The sequence below is a fragment of the Panthera tigris genome, chromosome D2, assembly GCF_018350195.1.
Source record: "Panthera tigris isolate Pti1 chromosome D2, P.tigris_Pti1_mat1.1, whole genome shotgun sequence".
Classification (NCBI taxonomy): Eukaryota; Metazoa; Chordata; class Mammalia; order Carnivora; family Felidae; genus Panthera; species Panthera tigris.
In genome coordinates this window covers 60,648,555-60,668,548 of record NC_056670.1, presented here as the reverse complement: position 1 = coordinate 60,668,548, position 19,994 = coordinate 60,648,555, and the positions used below count along the sequence as shown (strand labels likewise).

Sequence of the window (19,994 nt, the reverse complement as noted above, 5' to 3'; positions counted from 1 at the left end):
AGGTAATTTGCCCAAGGTCACACAATTTGTAAGTGGTGGAACTGGAATTCCAGCCTGTTCTGACAAACTCCAAAGCTAGTGCTTTTAATTGTCAATGGGATTCAAGGGTGCTCTGGGGGTCTGGACCAGAGTGGCTTTGAGGTCCATTCGACCAGAAGATTCTGTGACTGGGAAAAAGGGTGCCCCATCCCTCTAAGGAAGAGCGTTGGAGCGTTGGCCAAGGCTAGGTAGCCCCGGGCCTTGCTGAGGGGCGGGGCACAAGGCCAAGGGATGCAGACCTAAAAGACATGTAAGGATTGTCAACACGCGTTACCCCACAGCTCGGCAACAACTGATGTTCTGTTGTTTGTGGATCTAGCAAACCTGAGCGCTAGAGCCCGAGGCGCGCACGCCAGCATCGCGGCTCCTCTCTGCCAGACCAGCTAGGGAGCGTCGTGGCGACCGGGTTATGCGGCGGAGCTGGGGAAAGAACAGCGCGCCGGTCCCTGGCAGGGCGCGAGCTGGGGGCGGTGCCAGGGCGGCGGGGGCGGGGAAGGCGCGCGCCGAGGCGGCTGCGGCAGTTGCGCGCTGGGATTGCTGCCGTGCGGCGGGGCCGGTGAGTGCGGCTGGACCCGCGGGAGGGCGGGGAGGGAGCGGACGAGCGAGCCAGCAAGCACGCGAGGGAGGGTGCGTGTCCGAGCGCGCGACTTGGGACCGGGGACCGGGGACCGGGGGCCAGCGCCTGCCCCTGCCCCACCCGGGCCGCTGCGCCCCTCCCAGCGCTCGCCTGCGTGTCTGAGGGCTCGGCGCCCGCGTCCCCGCACGGCGTTCCCACCCCCTCCCCCCGCAGCTCGCCCCTGCCTCAGATTGGCCCCTACCTCCGCGTCGCGGCGACGCCCCCAGCCTCACGTCACGCCCGCGCCATTGTTTCCATGCCTTCGGCTCGTCGGGACTTGCCTTACCCTCGGAGCGCGGCCCTTCGTCTCCTCAGAGCCAGCCTCGTCGTGTCACGTCCTGTTCCCCCGCTTTCCTCACGCTGGTGGCAGCCCCCACCCCGCCTCAGGCGGATACCTCTTTACTCAGTTCTGCTTATTTTTCCGGCCGACGCCGGCTTTCGCCGTCCTCGCCAGAGGCCAGCGGTTCCGCCCTCTTGATGGGCCTCAACCCCTGCGCTGTCGGGGTGGACCCCAGGGAACTAGCGGACAGCTGTGGAAGGAGGCGAGGTTGACAGCGTTTTAGCAAGACCCGCCGGAAATTGCCAGCTTGATAGCCCACATGCCAGTTCTGTCCTTGCAGTGCTTCTTGGAAAGCTCACCGCGAATCGCAAACCGCCGCAAAAACCATGCTCGTTCTTTCCAAAGGGCTCTCAAGTCCGGGGTCAGCCGTCCGGTGGCGGTCCGTTCCTTTCCTTTTCTGGGGATCCCTGAAGCTGGTGATAGTCGAGAGGGGAGATGCACATCAGAGGCCTGAACCATTAGTCGTTAAGCATAACGTTTGGGGGGTTTGACGTCAGTAGGCCTCAGCTTTTAAAAGCAGTCGGTAGAGCTTGGTGTCAGATTTGGTTTTTTCCAGTGCGGTCGGTCCCGTTAGGTTTGAGGGATGTATTGCAGAGCACAGTGCTCTGCAGTGACTAGTCACTTTATAGGGTTGTTTGTGTCCGGGTGCAGAGAGGTTCTTGGTTGAACTCTATTTGTTTCATAATGGCTGGACACTGTTCATTTTGCCTCTTCAGAGAGCAGGTGCAATTTCTGCTAACTAACTTGAAGGGAGGAATGTTGAAACAGTACCATTTACCATGGAAACTTAATGTGATTTAGGTCTTGAAATTTACTAGGACATTTTTCTTTCCTAATTTAAGTTTTTTAAAGTAGGCTTCACGCCCAAAGTGGGGTTTGTACTCAAAACCCTGAGATCAAGAGTCACTTGCTCTCCCACTGAGCCAGCTAGGCTCCCCTACTGAGACACTTTTCAGCAATGGTTAGAATTTATCTAGATGAAGACGTCCAGGCCTGTAGAGGTTAAGTTCCAAAGGACACAGCTAGTCAGTAATTAAAATGAGAACTCCATAGGCCAATGCTAGCACACATAGACTTTGTTTATGAAATTCATTTCTTTTGCAATATAAGCCACTACAATTTCGGCTCTTATAGGTTGCTGCATTTACTGTCATTAACCTAGAATTTAGTAATCAGTCTGTAAAATGAGAGGGCTGAAGGAGATGTTCTGCAGGGTTTTGGTCAGTTCCACGATTTGATTCCATGTATGAAAATTTGTAATTAGCTACAAGTTTCCAAAAGTTTGTAATTGTGGGGAGATTTATGTAGAGAGGTATTATGTATCTGCAAGCTTTACTACTGACATCAGGTGTATCTTCTTAAAGGAAACCAGTTGACAGTGGGATGTTAGGAGGAGGGATGTTCATTCATCTGTCTCTCTAGGCTGTTTCTGCTGTTTCATGGGGGAAAGAAAGCACTCATAACATGTTTGTTTTAATACATCTTTTCATTGCTCTTAACAAAAAGCTTAATTCAGTGAAATACTGAGGAACAAAAAACAAACCCCAACCTTTTCATACTATTTATGACTGTTGTTCTTTTCCAGTTCCTCATCTAAGCATTGTTTTTATGTAGTTTATTATTTTTTTAGTTTTTTAACGTTTTATTTATTTTTGAGAGACAGAGACAGAGTGTGAGCAGGGGAGGGGAAGAGAGAAAGGGAGACACGGAATCCGAAGCAGGTTCCAGGCTCTGAGCTGTCAGCACAGAGCCTGACTTGGTGCTCAAACTCACCAACCATGAGATCATGACCTGAGCTGAAGTCCGGTGCTTAACTGGCTGAGCCACCCAGGTGCCCCCTGTTTTTATGTAGTTTAAATTACTATGTATGTATTTTTTTAAAGCTTATTTATTTTGAGAGAGGCAGAGACCCTGAGAATGGGGGAGGGGTAGACAGAGAGAGGGAGAGAAAGAATCCCAAGCAGGCTCTACACTGCCAGTGCAGAGCCTGATACAGGGCTTGAACCCATGAAACTGAGATCATGATCTGAGCTGAAACCAAGAGTCAGTTGCTTAACTGAGTGAGCCACCCACACGTCCCTGTACATACTGCTTTTAATTTTGCATTTACCCATATTTCTGAGATGGCCGTGTATCTGAAGAATTCATCTACTTTTCATTTGTAGAGGCTCTATAACATGCTTTTATAGCAAGTAGTCAACACTGCCCGGCATACAGTCTCTCAGTAAATTTTTGTTGAAGGAATGTAGTATTTTGAACCACTTAACATCAATGAAAACAAAATGTTAAATATCACAGAGCATATGTGAAGTGACATTTGAGCAATAAAGGCAGTCAGTGCTTTGAGCCAGTAAACAGCATCACATATGTTTGAGGGCCTAGTTTTTGGAGTCTGGGTTTGAGACCTGGCTTGCAACTTACCATCTCTGCAACTTTGGAAAACAGCCTCACTCAGTTTCTCTCACCACCAAAAAGGAGAAAATAGAACAAATTTCACAGGGTTGTGTGGGTTAAATGGGATAATTCCATTGAAGCAATACTAGCATACATTAAATTCTCTATAAATGTTAGCTGTTACTGTTTATTGTTGAAAGTGGGAAGATTACTGCATGTTTGTGGGATCAGGGAATAGATAAAGATGGTGACACAAGAGTAAGAAGATGCAAAAGTGGATGTAGTGAGGGTTTAATGAATAGGTTGCTCTCACTAAAACAAAGTGGTAGAGTAATAGTATGAGATAAGGCTGGAGAGAGAATTTCTGGTAAGCTGTTTTATAAGATAATGCTACATGGGTTTCTTGCAATAGAGCAGAATTAATGAAATAAGCTAACCTTTTTTAATGAGTGGTTGGTGTTCACTTTGTTTTTTAGGTTCAGACCAAAAAAAGTTCTTTGCTTTAAGGAAGTTGATTACAGATTGTTACAGATTGCCAAATTCCTTGTCATTTGAAACAGCATATCTTATATATGACTTTTGAAATTTGGTTGCGTTTTGTGATTGGTTACCAGAGCTTATGGTGGCTGTCCTTCATTTGTTCCTTCCTTTCTTCCTCTTTCCCTCTTTTTTCCTTTTTAAAGTTTATCTATTTATTTTGAGAGAGAGAGAGAGACACAGCATGTGAATGGGTGAGGGGCAGAGAGAGGGGGAGAGAGCGAATATCAAGCAGGCTCTATACTGCCAGTGCAGAGCCTGACATGGGGCTAGAACCCACGACTGTGATATCATGACCTGAGCTGAAGTCAAGAGTCGGATGCTTAACTCACTGAGCTACCCACGTGCCCCCTCCTTCTTTCTCTCTTAAATGGAAAACAACTTATTAGCAAGCCCCCCCCCCAAAAAAAACCCAGTAAAAATGGCAAAATTGCCAGCAGAGCAGAAAAACTGCCCTCTTTTTGGGTAGAGTACAGAACCAGAAGGTTTAAATTGACTTGGAGAGCGCTGAATTATTTGTTCCTACCTTTTGTGTGTATCTTGATTGGGAAGCAATATCAAGAGTGTAAGATGGAAAAGCCTGGCTATGTCAGGATCTGCTTGGAAAGAGAAAACTGAAGTCTGAAGCCTGAAACTTAATGGATAAAACAAACAAAAACAAAAATATATGGTTTGTTGGGAATTAGTATGTTTCCATTTCAGACGTCCAGTGGCATATATGTTTTAAAAGCTCCTTGGTTCAGTTTAATGGGGTTTCTTTAACGTTAAAATTTATTTTAAAATATGAAATACTTTTATATTTCAAATGTTTTTAAACATACAGAAAAGCATGTAATGATCACCTTGTAGGCCATCATATTTACTTTGTGTAGTTTTCTCTCTTTTTTTAGTTTATATATTTAGAGAGAGAGCAGGTGTGAGAGAGCAGGGGAGGGACAGAGAGAGAGGGAGAGAGAATCCCAAGCAAGCTCTGAGCTGTCAGCACGGAGCCCGATGTGGGGCTTGAATTCCTGAGCCATGAGATCATGACCTGAGCCAAAACCAAGAATCTGACACCTAACTGATTGAGCCACCCAGACACCCCTGTATATATTTTTTCTATTTTCTAATTGTGTGTTTTCTTTTTTCAATATAAATTTTTCAAAGGGATAAAACTACAGATACAGCTGAGGCCTGTATGTATCCTTGTTGATCCTGTTTCCCTCTCTTGCCTTCTCTTGCCCACTTCTAGAGGTAAAGATGGTCATGAATTCAGTAATTATCATTCCCGTTATGTTTTTTTTTTTACTTTTACTAATATGTATATATCCATAAAAGTACATATACTCTTATGTTATACATACGATTCTGCAGCATGGTTTTTTTGTTCAGCATTGTTTTTGGTATGTGTGCATGTGGATACATAAGTCTTTATTAGTTCATTTTAGTTGCCCTATAGTATTGCATTATATGAATAAACCAGTTTATGGATTTTTAGGTATTTCTGATTTTTTTTTGAAGTAAAGTTTAATTTTATTGAATAGTATATAATACAGCTTTTTAATCATAAAGTATAATGAGAATTCCACCATGAACCTGTCACCTTTGGTGTTTCTTCAAGGGAATAAATCCATAATTTCTACACAGTATCACTTTAAAACAATAAATCTCGATTCCTATTTAGAATAAAGCAAGAACCTAGCTATGGGACCTAAAGTTTTTAGCAAAACAATAAAATATTATCTTTATTTATTTTATTTATTTTTATTATTTTTTTAAATTTACATCCAAGTTAGTTAACGCATAATGTAATAATGATTTCAGGAGTAGAATTTAGTGCTTCATCACTTACATGTTAACACCCAGTGTTCATTCATCCCAACAAATGTCCTCTTTAATGCCCCTTGCCCATTTAGCCATCTTCCCACCCAGAACGCCCCCCAGCAACCTCTAGTTTGTTCTCTGTATTTAAGATTTTTTTGCTGTTATTAATGAAGCATAAACATTCTTGGATTGTCATCTTATTTACATATGTGAGAATTCTAAGCTTAGGGAAATCTTAGGTGGTAGAGTATGAAGATCTTCAACTTTGTTAGATAATGCCAAATTATTTTCTAGAATACTAAATCCAAAATCTTAGCAGATTGTGGGAGTTCCCAGTTTGCAATATGCTTACACTGATACTGTTTAGACGTTTAAATTTTAAAACAAATAAAATTTCATTTTAATTTGCTTTCCCTGATTATAAGTGAGATTGAGCTTCTTTACATCCATTTATTATAGGGTTTCCTTTTCTGTGAATTGCTGTTTATAGATTTCTCTTGGCTTGTTTACTTTTCCATCATTAGTTCCTAGCTCTCTTTATTTACTAATCCTTTCTCATTTGTGGTGTTGCAAATACCTTCTCAGTGTTTAATCTCTTTTCCTGTGCAGAAATTTTAAATTTTTATTCCAACTTTTTATTTGCAATAAATTTCAATATAGAAAAGTGCAATAATGTTCAATGAATTTGTCTTTCATTTGGATTCACCAGTTAACATTATGCCACGTTTTTTCATTTATACATTTTTTCCTGAACGTTTTGTTTTTTAATGTTTACTTATTTTGAGAGAGAGAGAGAGCAGGGGAGGGGCAGAGAGGGAGAGAATCCAAGCAGACTCTGTCAGCGCAGAGCCCGATGTGGGGCCGGATGTGGGACCCAATGCGGGGCTTGATCTCGTGAACTGTGAGATTATGACACTTAACTAAGTGAGACAGTCAGGTGCTCCCTGAACCATTTAAAAGTAAGTCGCAGACATCATGACACTTCATTCCTCAAATGATCTACCTGAATACCCTAAAAACAAAGATGTCCCGTAAAACTACACATTTAACATGGAGGTAACATTATTATCTAATATATGGCGGATGTTAAAAATTTCACAGGGAAAATAGTTTCAGAGCGGTTCCAATAATGACCTGTATAGTATTCTTCAACCTAATTCATTGGTGCCTGGATCTAGTCTGAGATCACGAGTTAATTGCATTTAGTTGCCATGTCCCTTTAATTATTTTTAATCCACCGCAGGTTCCCAGCTTTTTGTTTGTTTTCTAAACATTGATGTATTTGAAGAGTCCAGGCCAGTTGTTTTGTAGAACAAAGCTGTAATAAAAGTTAGGTGAATGTGTTCTCTCAGAGTATCTTCTTATACTGTACTCACCCTTCTTGTGATGACATGAGATGATAAAGTGCCCACAAGATGAGATGAAGTGAATGGCATAGGCATTGTGAAGTACCCTTAAGCTACTATTGATCTTCTGACTATAACACAAGGAGGATCATCTGCTTCTGGAGGTTGCAGTTGACACCAGATAACTGAAACCATGGAAAGGAAAACCACTAAGAAAGAGAGACCACTGTACTACATTGTGCAGAGGCTGCAAATATTAAACATCATGGGCTCTAGCATTATAAAGAATTATTAAGCACTATGTGTCAGCTGGTGTTCTTAGCACCTTGCACTTATTAATGTATTGAATCCTGGTTCCAAATCTGGCCATTTTGGAGTGGAGGAAAGAAACTGAAGTGATTGTGTAATTTGCTCAGTCATAGAGCTAGTTAAATTAGTGTTGGAGGCAGATTTTGAATCCAGGCATTGTGGCTCTAGAATGTATGCTCTTCATCATAAGTAGAATTCTGTGATGTTGGTGAAATTATTTAACTTCCCAATGCTGTTTTCTTCTTTGTATAATGAAGATAATAGCACCTAACTCATATGGTGGTTGTGAGAAGTCAGATGAAATATGTATAGTGCTTAGAATAATACATGAAAAAATGTGAATGCTTAGTAAATGTTAGCTGTTATGTTAGCATTATTAAGGCATTGAACTTATGTATCTCTGAATTTTTACCAAATAAGCAGACTAATCCATAAATGAATTTATAAACCAAAAAGTGAAAATACTGTGATGATTATTTCTGCCTTTCTGATTTTTATCTTTTTTTTTTTTTTTTTTTTTTTTGTGGTGAGAGTTAAGATTACAGCTAGAACAAAGTTGAACGATGAGCCAGGAACTCATGGGTAAAATAATTCGTTCTTTTCGAAATCAAACAATTTTTACCTCCTTTTTAAAAGAATGTTCAAGAATTATTATTAAAGGTGCAAAGAATTGTATATTGGCTCAATGTAAAAAATGTCAGGCTTAGTTACCTTTATGCTTTTGAAAGACCTTAGTTAATTATAGCAATATTTTAAAGAAATAGATGGCATACTACATATCCTCAAGTGCATTCATTTAAAATGTCTTCTTGGGGCGCCTGGGTGGCTCAGTCGGTTAAGCGTCCGACTTCGGCTCAGGTCACGATCTCACGGTCCGTGAGTTCGAGCCCCACGTCCGGCTCTGGGCTGATGGCTCAGAGCCTGGAGCCTGCTTCTGATTCTGTGTCTCCCTCTCTGTCTGCCCCTCCCCCGTTCATCCTCTGTCTCTCTCTGTCTCAAAAATAAATAAACGTTAAAAAATAAAATAAAAAAAAAATAAAATGTCTTCTTTACATGCTTTCTTTTTCTTTGTGTCAATAACCATGTTAATTGTTGAAGGTCTGGTGTTACTCAAAACATTGTTAGAAGAAACTTTCATATGTTGATATAGAACAAAAATACTGTATTGTGTATGATATGGCTCAAGTAACAGAATTCCAGGAGTAGCAGTGGTAGAATGTTTAGGAGAACATAATAAAATTCAGGTCTCCCTTGTATATTTAGGAACTTTAGGAACATGTGAAGTAAATTTGTATTTTCCAGTTCGTTTCAGACTAGAAATTGGAACATATTATTGCTTGAAGAAGAACAGATTGTCAAGGCAACAGGTACTGCATTTCTCACTTGACAAGATCTCTTCTCAGTTTTGTTATTTTCCATCAGAGAACAAAGAAGCTTTTGTTCCAAGGCCTGATGTCGAAATGTTAGCAAAATATTACGTTAATCAAGCCAAGATTCTTATGCGTTTCTGAACCAAAAGTAAGATTTCACAAAGACTGTTTTAGAGCGTTAAAAGGAACTTGTGCAATTCTTGCGTTTTCAGGCTTACACAAGAATTAGCTTTTAAAGAGCAAAGAGCTGCCAAGTGTATAGGTCTAGGAGCTCCATTTTTTTCTGCCTGTGTGTATCAAGTCGCCGTTAAAAGAACTGGGAAACAGCAGCAAAACAAAACAAATCTCACCTTATGGTCTTCTATTTTAGAGAAAGAGACTGACTCTTACTATCAAAATGTATCATGTCTGGAAGTGTTAATGTGCAAAAAAAGAAAAAGGGTATGAGAATAGCAAATAATATGTGCGCAAGTTTGTTAGTTGTAATTTGTTAGCTTTCACTTGGTGTGCAAACTATGAATGCTGGCCTTTTACAGGAATGTATAGTACATTTGCAGGGTAAATGATAGAACTCTGAATGAAACTAATGAAATGAAAATGAACAAAAAGCTGTTACGAAGTGTTCAGAAGATAAGAGGTAATGAAACATTTAACACAGTTTTATTTTAATACAACAGTTTTAAGGAGTCTCCCTTTTGGGGAAAATATCTCAAAATATTTTATGTGATTATTTTCTTCACATATTTTATGATTAGAAGGAGTTACAAAAATACTTTCAAAGCTGTGGTTTGTTTGAAAGTGCTGTTCTTTGAGTTAGAGGTGACACCATTGTCGGGAGGGAAGAATTTTCTCTGCCCTTCAGAGTCCTAGCTGGACCAAGAAGTAAATTAACATGGGACAGATTAACAGGAAAAAGTCAAATTTAATAGCATACATAGGGGGACTCCACACAGACGTGGAAATTCCAGAGATGGACAACATGATGCTTATATGTGCTGAGGAGAGGGGTAGGGGCTTGAGGAGATACAAAGGGGAGAGAGAACTTGAGCAGGAAGGTGAGAGGAGATGGTTGGAAGACAAAGATTGCCTTGTTATGAAGATAAGTTTCTTAGAGGAGTTTCTATTATTAGCTCTCTTCTTGATAGAAGCAGGCAATTGAGGGACAGGTAAAGAGCTTCTGAATCTGCTAGGTTTTGTTTGCTTTTAACTAAAAATGGTGGCCCATCCTGGGGCAGCCTGCCATTGGCTCCTGTGCTATTAACTATAGATTTTATAATTTAGATTTTCATCAGTACTGTTAGATAAATTAATCTATACCTGTATCTGACTCCCCTTGTTTTCTAGGGAATACATTTGTAAGTTTGTTGGTTTGTTTGTGGTCATGTTACAGAGGGGACCCTAAGCCATACGTAATGTTAAAACTGACTTACCACTATACTTTCTTGGTTTACTTGCTCATTGGTCAAGGAATAGCGTTATCAAGGGCCATGTGTAAAGTATGCCTACTTATCAAACAGATGCTGAGTGGAGACTTATCAAGGGTTTGCAGTAGGCAAGAAGCCTGTTCCTTACTGTTAGACCAGCCAGTAAAAGTGATTCTACAGATGTGCATTTTCCTTTCAGTAGAAATGGCCCACAGCAGTATTGTCAGTATTCTTCTGGTTCAACATACCTTACAGTTCATACATAACTTGTATTAATTATATAGATTGTGTATTTAAAGCTGTTAGCAAGTTGTCAGAACATAAGGAAAACAAGGTCATATGAAATATTTTGTAAGTATCCTTAGTATCATAACAAAGGAAATGTTTTTAAAAAGTCAACTGTAATAAAGTAATTTTACTACTTTACACACACTCAGGTGCACATTTACACAGATACAATGTGCCTCCTTATTTAGTTCAATACCAGGCCTTACAGATGGAGGATTATCTTTAACTCTTCTTTTTCCATAAACTAGTTTAATATATGTAATATGCAGTTAAAGTTGTATTTATGAAGATTAAAATAAATTTCAAGCTGGTGAGAAAATTTGAAGAGACCATTCAAAATTATTCTTATTCTTTCCACCCAAGTTTCAGAGCGGTGTTCAGTGTTCTTAGAATGGTTGATTATAAAACTTAGAAATTTCAAGTTTTATATTTAAACACAAAATAAATTCCAGTGAAGTTTAGTAAAACCCTGAGTGTTCATACTTACTTGCTGTTATCATTACTCTGTTATCTAGATTGACCTACTTATTCTGGTGAACAATGAATGTTTGATTCAGTATATCATATATATTAAGCACTTTGCCAGATAGACTTGTGCTACATAATGTGTTTACTTGCTACTCACTTCTTTCCAAGTAAATTACTGATGTGAGCTGAAACATTTAAAATGGTTTTACTAACCAGGTTTACCCTAGATTCAGTTACTCTTTGCTTCCTGTTTTCATTAGTTGCCTGGAGCCGTTGGGGCAGCTGTTTTTCCTTTTAAGGGGTGGGGCAGGGATAGGGGGGTGGTGACATCATTCGTGGTGAAAGGAGCGGGTATGTTGAAATATTTTTACGTGAAACAACAATATTTCAAATGCTTGAAAGTTCGTTTCAGTTGTTACTCTTCAGGGACAAGTATTTTGTAGGCTGTGTATTTTATGTTGAAACAAAGAATTTTCTAACTGTACCACTATTGTTTGAAAGGAATTATAATTTGAGCTTTTTATTCCGTATTAGTCACTACTGTACCTTACTGAATAAAACTCCTCTTAAGCTTGATACTGTAAACAAGTGACAAATGAAATATTTACCTACTTATTAGAACTGTTGTCTCTTTTGGTTTTTTTGGCCAATTGATAAAGTATCATCATCTTTAATTCTAATATTACTAAAGAAAATAGTTAAGCATTAGATAGATTGACTCTGGATAGTGTTCAAAAGTCTGTCATATAGTGTTAAGATGTGTTAGATAAGATCATAGTAAAATTGTCATATGAGGAATTATTTGAAGATGATTATTTAAAAAATCTTACCCCTTATCTTCACATAACTGTATAGACTTCATGGCAGATTTTATTCCATATTAGTGATAATGTGATTACTTAATAATTTATGTTTACATGTTAGTTAAAGTTTTATGTTCTCTTTGTGAGAGTCTGTAACCTGAATTTTTAAAAGAAAATACATTTTGGAGCACCTGGATGGCTCAGTCAGTTGAACGTCCCACTCTTAAATATATATTTTTTGTTTATTTTGAGAGAGAGAGAGTGCATGCAGGCAAGGGAAGAGCAGAGAGGGAGAGAGAATCCTAAGCAGGCTGTGTACTGTCAGTGTGGAGCCCAACACAGGGCTTGATCTCATGAACCATGAGATCATGATGTGAGCCAAAATCAAGAGTTGGATCCTTAAGAGACTGAGCCACCCAGGTGCCCTGCTCATCCCACTCTTGATTTTTGCTCAGGTCATGATCCCAGGGTTGTGGGATAGAACCCCACATTGGGCTCTGTGCTCAATGTGGAGCCTGCTTAAGATTCTCTTTCTCTCTCTCTCTCTGCCCCTCACCCTCAGCTCTCAAAAAACAACAACAACAAAAGAAAAGGTATTTTTTTAATTGTTTTTTTTTTCATTTTTTTTTTTAACATTTATTTATTTTTGAGAGACAGAGTGCGAGTGGAGGAGGGGCAGGGAGAGAAGGAGACACAGAATCTGAACCAGGCTCCAGGCTCTGAGCTGTCCGCACAGAGCCCGATGCGAGGCTCGAACCCACAAACTGTGAGATCATGACTTGGGCCAAAGTTGGACGCTCAACCAACTGAGCCACCCAGGTGCCCCAAAGAAAAGGTATTTTGTTGACGTCCATGAATGACCCAGGAAAGTGCTTTGAATTTTCCCTATAATAATTTGAATAAAGGAATTAAAATCTGTGGGGAAAATCTTTTCTTAGTGTAGTTACTACCTCTCATTTTTTTGTGTGTTTATTTTGAGAGAGAGCAAGAGTGGGGGAAGGGCAGAGAGAGAATCCCAAGCAGGCTCAGCACTCAGCAAGGAGCCCATGGACTAATCCCAGGAACTGGGAGATCATGACCTGAGCCGAAATTAAGAGTTGGACACTCAACTGTGCCACCACTCAGGCGCTCCTCTACCTCTAATTTTTGAGGAAAGAAAAAGCCTGACTTTAAAAAACCGTTTCATTGAGGTATAAATATATGCAATAAACTGCACATATTTAGAGTATACACTAAGTTTTTATGTATGTGTACACATGTGAAACAATCACCATAATTAAGATAATGAACATATCCCTCCCAAAAGTTTCTTTGAGTCCCTCTTTGCCTTACTCCTTCACCTCAGTCAGCCACTAATCTTATTTCTGTTACTGCAGATTAGTTTGCATTTTCTGGAATTTTATGTAAACAGGATCATGTAGTATGCAGTCTTGTTTGTCTGCTTTCACTTAGCATAATTTTGAAATTTATTCATGTTGTATATCAGTAGTTCATTTTTTTTTAAGTTTGTTTATTTTGAGAGAGAAAGCACCAGGAAGGGAGGGGCAGAGAGAGGAGAGCTTGAGAATCCCAAGCAGGCTTCAGACTAGTGTGGAGCCCCATGTGGGACAGAAACCCACCAACCCTCAGATTGTGACCTGAGCTGAAGTAGATGCTTAACCAGCTGAGCCACCCAGGAGCCGCAGTAGTTCATTTTTTTTTTTAATTGCATAGTATTATTCCATTGTATGGATGTACTACAGTTTATCCATTCACCTGCTCATAGATGCTTGGCTTGTTTTACTTTATGGTTATTACAAACAAAGTTGCTATGAATATTTGTGTAAAAGTCTTTATATTTGCTTTCACTTCTTTTTTAAATTTTTTTTTCACATTTATTTATTTTTGAGAGACAGAGCATGAGTGGGGGAGGGTCAAAGAGAGAAGGAGACAAAGAATCCAAAGCAGGCTCCAGGCTCTGAGCTGTCAGCACAGAGCCCGAAGTGGGGCTCGAACCCACAAACTGTGTGAGATCATGACCTGAGCCAAAGTTGGACGCTCAACTGATTGAGCCACCCAGGTACCCCATTTGCTTTCATTTCTCTTGGATAATTAGGAGTAGAAAGGTTGGGCCACATAGTAGATACGTGTTTAACTTTTAAGGAAATGGAAAACTTTTCCAAAATGCTTGTATCATTTTTATATTTTCAATCAGCAGTGTATTAGAGTTCTAGTTGCTCTATTTCATCACTAAATTTGGCATGGTCAGTCTTCTAAAAATTTTAAGCTTTCTAATAGTAATGTAGTGGAATATTACTGTAGTAATTTGCATTTCCCTGATGATGAATGACCTTGAGCATCATTTCATGTACTTAATTGCCATCTATCTTGATTGATGAAACATCGGGGCGCCTGGGTGGCTCAGTCGGTTAAGCGGCCGACTTCGGCTCAGGTCACAATCTTGCGGTCCGTGAGTTCGAGCCCCACGTCGGGCTCTGTGCTGACGGCTCAGAGCCTGGAGCCTGCTTCAGATTCTGTGTCTCCCTCTCTCTCTGCCCCTCCCCTGTTCATGCTCTGTCTCTCTCTGTCTCAAAAATAAATAAACGTTAAAAAAAAAAAAAAGAAACATCAGTTCAAATCTTTTGCCTGTATTTTTATAATTGTTTGTCTTATTGCTGTATTTTGAGAGCTCTTTGTGTATTCTGGATATAATCCTTTTTCAGATGTGTAATTTGCAAATATTTTCTCCCATACTGTAACTTATCTCCCCTCTCCCTTACTGGAGAGATAGAAAATATATTTAAAAAAATTTTTTTTAAGTTTATTTATTTGAGAGAAACAGCATAAGTAGGGGAGGGGCATAGAGAGGGAGAGAAAGAGAATCTCAAGCAAGCTCTGCGCTGCTGGCACAGAGACTAACATAGGGCTTGAACTCGTGAAACCATGAGATCGTGACCTGAGCCCAAACCAAGAGTTGGACATTTAATCGACTGAGCCACCCAGGTGCCCCGAAAAAAATATTTTTTAATGTTTATTTTATTTATTTTGAGAGAGAGAGAGAGAGAGCAGGCGGGCACATCTGTATGCCAGTTCTTGGGGGAAGGGCAGAGAAAGAAGGAGAGAAAGAGAATCCCAAACAGGCTTTGTTTGGGATTGATCCCATGAACTGTGAGATCATGACCTGAGCTGATACCAAGAATTGGACCCTTAACTGACTGAGCCACCCAGGTGCCCAGAGATAGAAAATATATTAATGGAAATGCAATATGAAAATACAATTTTGTTTTGTTTTTAGCCCTCTGTTAGCAATGAAAGGGACCTGCATAATAAGTTGAATATACCAACCAGATTGAAGAGACAATATTTAAACTTTCTAAGGGGGGGGTGCCTGGGTGGCTCAGTTGGTTAAGCATCTGACTTGGACTCAGGTCATGATCTCAGTTTGTGAGTTCGAGCCCCATGTCGGGCTCTGTGCTGACAGCATAGATCCTGGAGCCTGCTTCGAGTTCTGTGGCTCCCTCTCTCTCTGCCCCTCCCCTGCTCACATTCTGTCTCTCTCTCAAAACATAAATAAACATTAAAAAAATTAAAAAACTTTCTAAGGGAATAAAATATTTTAAATATTTTGCATCACTCATACATGTAAACCCTAAGGTACAAAACATATTAACATAGCTTATAATGTGAACCTGTGGTAAGTTGATTTATTGTTTGTTTTATTTTATATATTATTCCCTCACTTTACTCAGGTCTCTGAACAAATGTCACCTCTTCATAGAGGTCTTGGAAGGTTTTTCTATCTGTAGTGTAACCATTGTCACTGTTTATTTCTTCATTTTCTTTATTTGACTTCTACCATATACCACTTACGATCATCTGGCACAATATTATATATTTGATTATTATCCGACTCCACTAAAATGTAAGCTCCATGAGCCTGGGAATTTGTTGTTGTAGCTTGTCTTTTCCTTAATAGTGTATTTTTTTTTTCATTTGACAAAATACAGAATCCTTTTTAAAAAAAATTTTTAGTGTTTATTTATTTTTACATACACTGATTTTTATTTTATTTTTTATGTTTATTATTTTAATTAATTAGTTTTTTCTTTAATTTTAATTTTTTTTTATAATTTACATCCAAATTAGTTAGCATATAGTGCAATAATGATTTCAGGAGTAGATTCCTTGATGCCCCTTACCCATTTAGCCCATCCCTCCTCCCACAACCCCTCCAGTAATCCTCTGTTTATTCTCCATATTTAAGAGTCTCTTATGTTTTGTCCCCCTTCCTGTTTTTATATTATTTTTGTTTCCCTCCCCTTATGTTCATCTGTTTTGTCTTTTAAAGTCCTCATATGAGTGAACTCATATATTTGTCTTTCTCTAATTTCGCTTAGCATAATACCCTCCAATTCCATCCATGTAGTTGCAAATGGTAAGATTTCATTCTTTTTGATTGCCGAGTAGTACTCCATCGTGTATATGTACATGTATGTACATACATACCGCATCTTTATTCGTTCATTGGTCAATGGACATTTGGGCTCCTTCCATACTTTTGCTATTGTTGATAGTGGTGCTGTAAACCTTGGGGTGCATGTGCCCCTTCGAAACAGTACACCTGTATCCCTTGGATAGATAACTAGTAGTGCAATTGCTGGGTTTTAGGGTAGTTCCATTTTTCATTTTTTGAGGAGCCTCCATATGTTTTCCAGAGTCGCTGTACCAGTTTGCATTCTCACCAGCAGTGCAAAAGAGTTCCTCTTTCTCTGCATTCTAGCCTGAGTTGTTAATGTTAGTCATTCTGACAGGTGTGAGGTGGTATCTGACTGTGGTTTTGATTTGTATTTCCCTGATGATGAGTGAGGTTGAGCATTTTTTCATGTGTCGGTTGGCCATCTGGATGTCTTCTTTGAAGAAGTGTCCATTCATGTCTTTTGCCCATTTCTTCACTGGATTATTTGGGTTTTTTTGGGTGTTGAGTTTGATAAGTTCTTTATAGATTTTGGATACTAACCCTTTATCTGATATGTCATTTGCAAATATCTTCTCCCATTCTGTTGGTTGCCTTTAATTTTGCTGATTGTTTCCTTCGCTGTGCAGAAGCTTTTTATTTTGATGAGGTCCCAGTAGCTCATTTTTGCTTTTGTTTCCCTTGCCTTTGGAGATGTGTTGAGTAAGAAGTTGCTGTGGCCAAGGTCAAAGAGGTTGTTGCCTGCTTTCTCCTCGAGGATTTTGATGGCTTCCTGTCTTACATTGAGGTCTTTCATCCATTTGGAGCTTATTTTTGTGTCTGGTGTAAGAAAGTGGTCCAGGTTCATTTTTCTGCTTGTCACTGTCCAGTTTTCCCAGCACCACTTGCTGAAGAGACTGTCTTTATTCCATTGGATGTTCTTTCCTGCTTTGTCAAAGATTAGTTGGCCATACATTTGTGGGTCCATTTCTGGGTTCTCTATTCTGTTCCATTGATCTGAGTGTCTGTTTTTGTGCCAGACAGTGTCTTTTGAAGAGCAGAAACCATAAACTTTGATGGGATCTAATTTATCAACCTATTTAATCAATTGTGTTTTAGGTGTGGAAACCAGGAGATTTTTACTAACTCAAGAGCTCTCAAAGATTTTCCCTTAGGGGTGCCTGGGTGGCTCAGTCGGTTAAGCATCTGACTTCAGCTCATGTCATGATCTCACAGTGTGTGAGTTTGAGCCTCGCATCGGGCTCTGTGCTGACAGCTCAGAGCCTGGAGCCTGCTTCGGATTCTGTGTCTCCCTCTCTCTCTGTTCCTCCCCTGCTTGCATTCTGTCTCTGTCTCTCTCAAAAATAAACATTAACATTTTTTTAATATAAAAAATCCCCTGCTCATGCTCTGTTTCTGTCTCAAAAATAAATAAAAACATTAAAAAAAAGATTTTCCCTTATGTTTTCTTCTAAAAGTTTAAGAGTTTCAGGTTTTACATTTAGGTCTATCATTCATTATGAATTACTTTTTTTAAAAGCAAACTCTGTGCCAAAAATGGGGCTCGAAGTCATGACCCTAAGATCAAGAGTTCATGCTCTACTGACTGAGCCAGCCAAGCACCCCTTGCATTAATTTTTATATTAATTTTTATATATCCTGCCAGGTGCCTGATTATACTGGCTAGAATAGAACCTTCAGTACAATGTTGAGTGGTGACAGCATACATCTCTTTTGTCTGATCTTAGGGAGAAAACATTCAGTCTTTTGCCATTAATATTATATTAGCCGTAGGTTTTTGGTAAATGCACTTTATCATACTAAAGAAGTTCCCTTTTATACCTAATTTGCTGAGATTTATTTTTTTTTAAATCAGGAAAGCATGTTGGATTTCGTCTTGTACTTGTTTGCTCTGTATTGAGATGATATATTGTTTTTCTGTTACATTGATTTAAATTTTTCTTTAATTTTTTTGTTTTTTGAGAGAGAGAGAGAGCACGCGCGCGCACGCGCACAATCAAGTGGGGGAGGGTCAGAGAGAGAGGGACACACAGAATCTGAAATAGGCTCCAGGCTCTGAGCTGTCAGCCCAGAGCCCGATGTTGGGCTCAAAGTCACCAACCATGAGATGATGCGTGAGCCAAAGTCTGGTGCTTAACTGACTGAGCCACCCAGGCACCTCTCATTGACTGATTTTAGAATGATAAATGATCCCAGGGTGACTGGGTAGCTCAGTTGGTTAAATATCTGACTTAGGCTGGGGTCATGATCTCTCCCACATTGGGTTCTGATCTGGCAGTACAGAGTCTGCTTGGGTTCTCTCTGTCTCCTCTCTCTCTGACCCTACCCCACTCATGCTTTCTCTCTCTCTCAAAATAAGTAAAAAAAGAAAAGAAAGATAAGTCATCCTGTGTTCTTGGACCCAACACCACTTGGTTGTGATGAATTATTTTAATATGTTGATGGATTTGATTTTTATTTCTGTGTACATATGTCAGTAATAATGTCCCCACTTTCATCTGATTCTAGTTATTTGAATCTTATCTCTTTATTTCCTAGTCATTGTAGGTAAAGGTTTGTCAATTTTGTTGGTCATTTCAAAGAACCAACTTTTGTTCTCATTGATCTTTCTGCTGGGCTTGGGTTTAGTTAATTTACCTTTTTTTTTTTTTTTTTGTCTCTTTCTTCTAATTCCTGAAGACATAGGTTATTGATTTGCGATTTTTTCCCCTCTTTTTTGTTTTTTTTTTTTTAAGTTTATTTATTTATTTTTATCATAAGTGGGGAAGACGCAGAGAAAGGGAGAGAGAGAATCCCAAGCAGGCTCTGAGTTGTCAGCACAGAGCCAGTTGCAGGGTTTGAACTCACAAACCGTGAGATCATGTCCTAAGCTGAAATCTGGAGCCAGATGCTTAACTGACTGAGCCACCCAGGTGCCTCTTTATTTTTTATTTGAGAGAGAGAGAGAGTGCGCACGAGTGCACACACACACATTTTCCTTGTGATTTCTTCTCTGATCCATTGGTTGTTGGAAAGAGTGTTGTTTAATTTCTGTGTATTTGTGAGTCATAAGGTTTTTCATCCTGTTGCTGATTTCCAGCTTCATTCCATTGTGGTAGTAGAAGATATTTTGTATGATTGCATTTTTTGTCAGTTTTTAAACATGTATTGATACTAGCTTTGTGATTGAGCTTTGTGATTGAGCACTTGAGAAGAATGTGTACTCTGTTGTTAGGCGGAGTGGCCTATACGCGTGTTAGGTGTAGTTAGTCTATAGTGTTGTTGTAGACCTGAATATCCTTATCAGTAGTTAAGTCTTCAACAGTTATTGTAGCACTATCTGTTTCCTCCTTCACTTTTATCAATGTTTGCTCCATGTATTTTGGAGCTCTATTGTTGGGTGCATATGTTTGTAATTGCTGTATCTTTTTGGCAAATTGACCTTTTTATCAATTATACATAGTGATTCTTTGATCTGAAGTATACTTTGTTTAATGTTAATATACCCACTAGAGCTTCTTTTTAATTGGAGTTTTTAGGCATTTTGAATGTAGTGCAATTTTTAAAAATATAGTTAAGTAAAATTCTACTACCTTGCTATTTTGTCCTGTTTGTCCTGTTTTTTTTGTTTCCTTTTGTTCTTTTTAACTCTTACTTTAAGTTGATTATTTTTTTGTTTCTATTTTATGTCTTTTGTTGCCTTACTGGCCATAACTCTGTGTAATTTTGGTGATTGCTTTAGGGTGTATAGTATGCATGTTTACTTTGTCACAGTCTGCTTTCAAGTGTTACTGTACTACTTCTTGTACACTATAAGAATCTTAC

The 19,994-nt window shown here is 39.3% G+C and overlaps 1 protein-coding gene across 5 annotated transcripts in view; it reads left to right on the top strand.

Annotated features, from left to right (window-relative positions):
- Window positions 1–19,994, top strand: part of NT5C2 (5'-nucleotidase, cytosolic II) — a 98,669-nt gene continuing 78,675 nt past the window's right edge. The window contains exons 1-2 of one of the 5 annotated variants that reach the window (XM_042960371.1): window positions 4,995–5,159; window positions 8,687–8,751. The gene's annotated coding sequence lies outside the window, so the exon portion shown is untranslated. Of the gene's footprint in view, window positions 596–4,994; window positions 5,160–8,416; window positions 8,752–13,772; window positions 13,797–19,994 lie in introns of those variants that run through there. The other 4 variants (XM_042960370.1, XM_042960369.1, XM_007080238.3 and 1 more) reach the window with 4 other exon arrangements.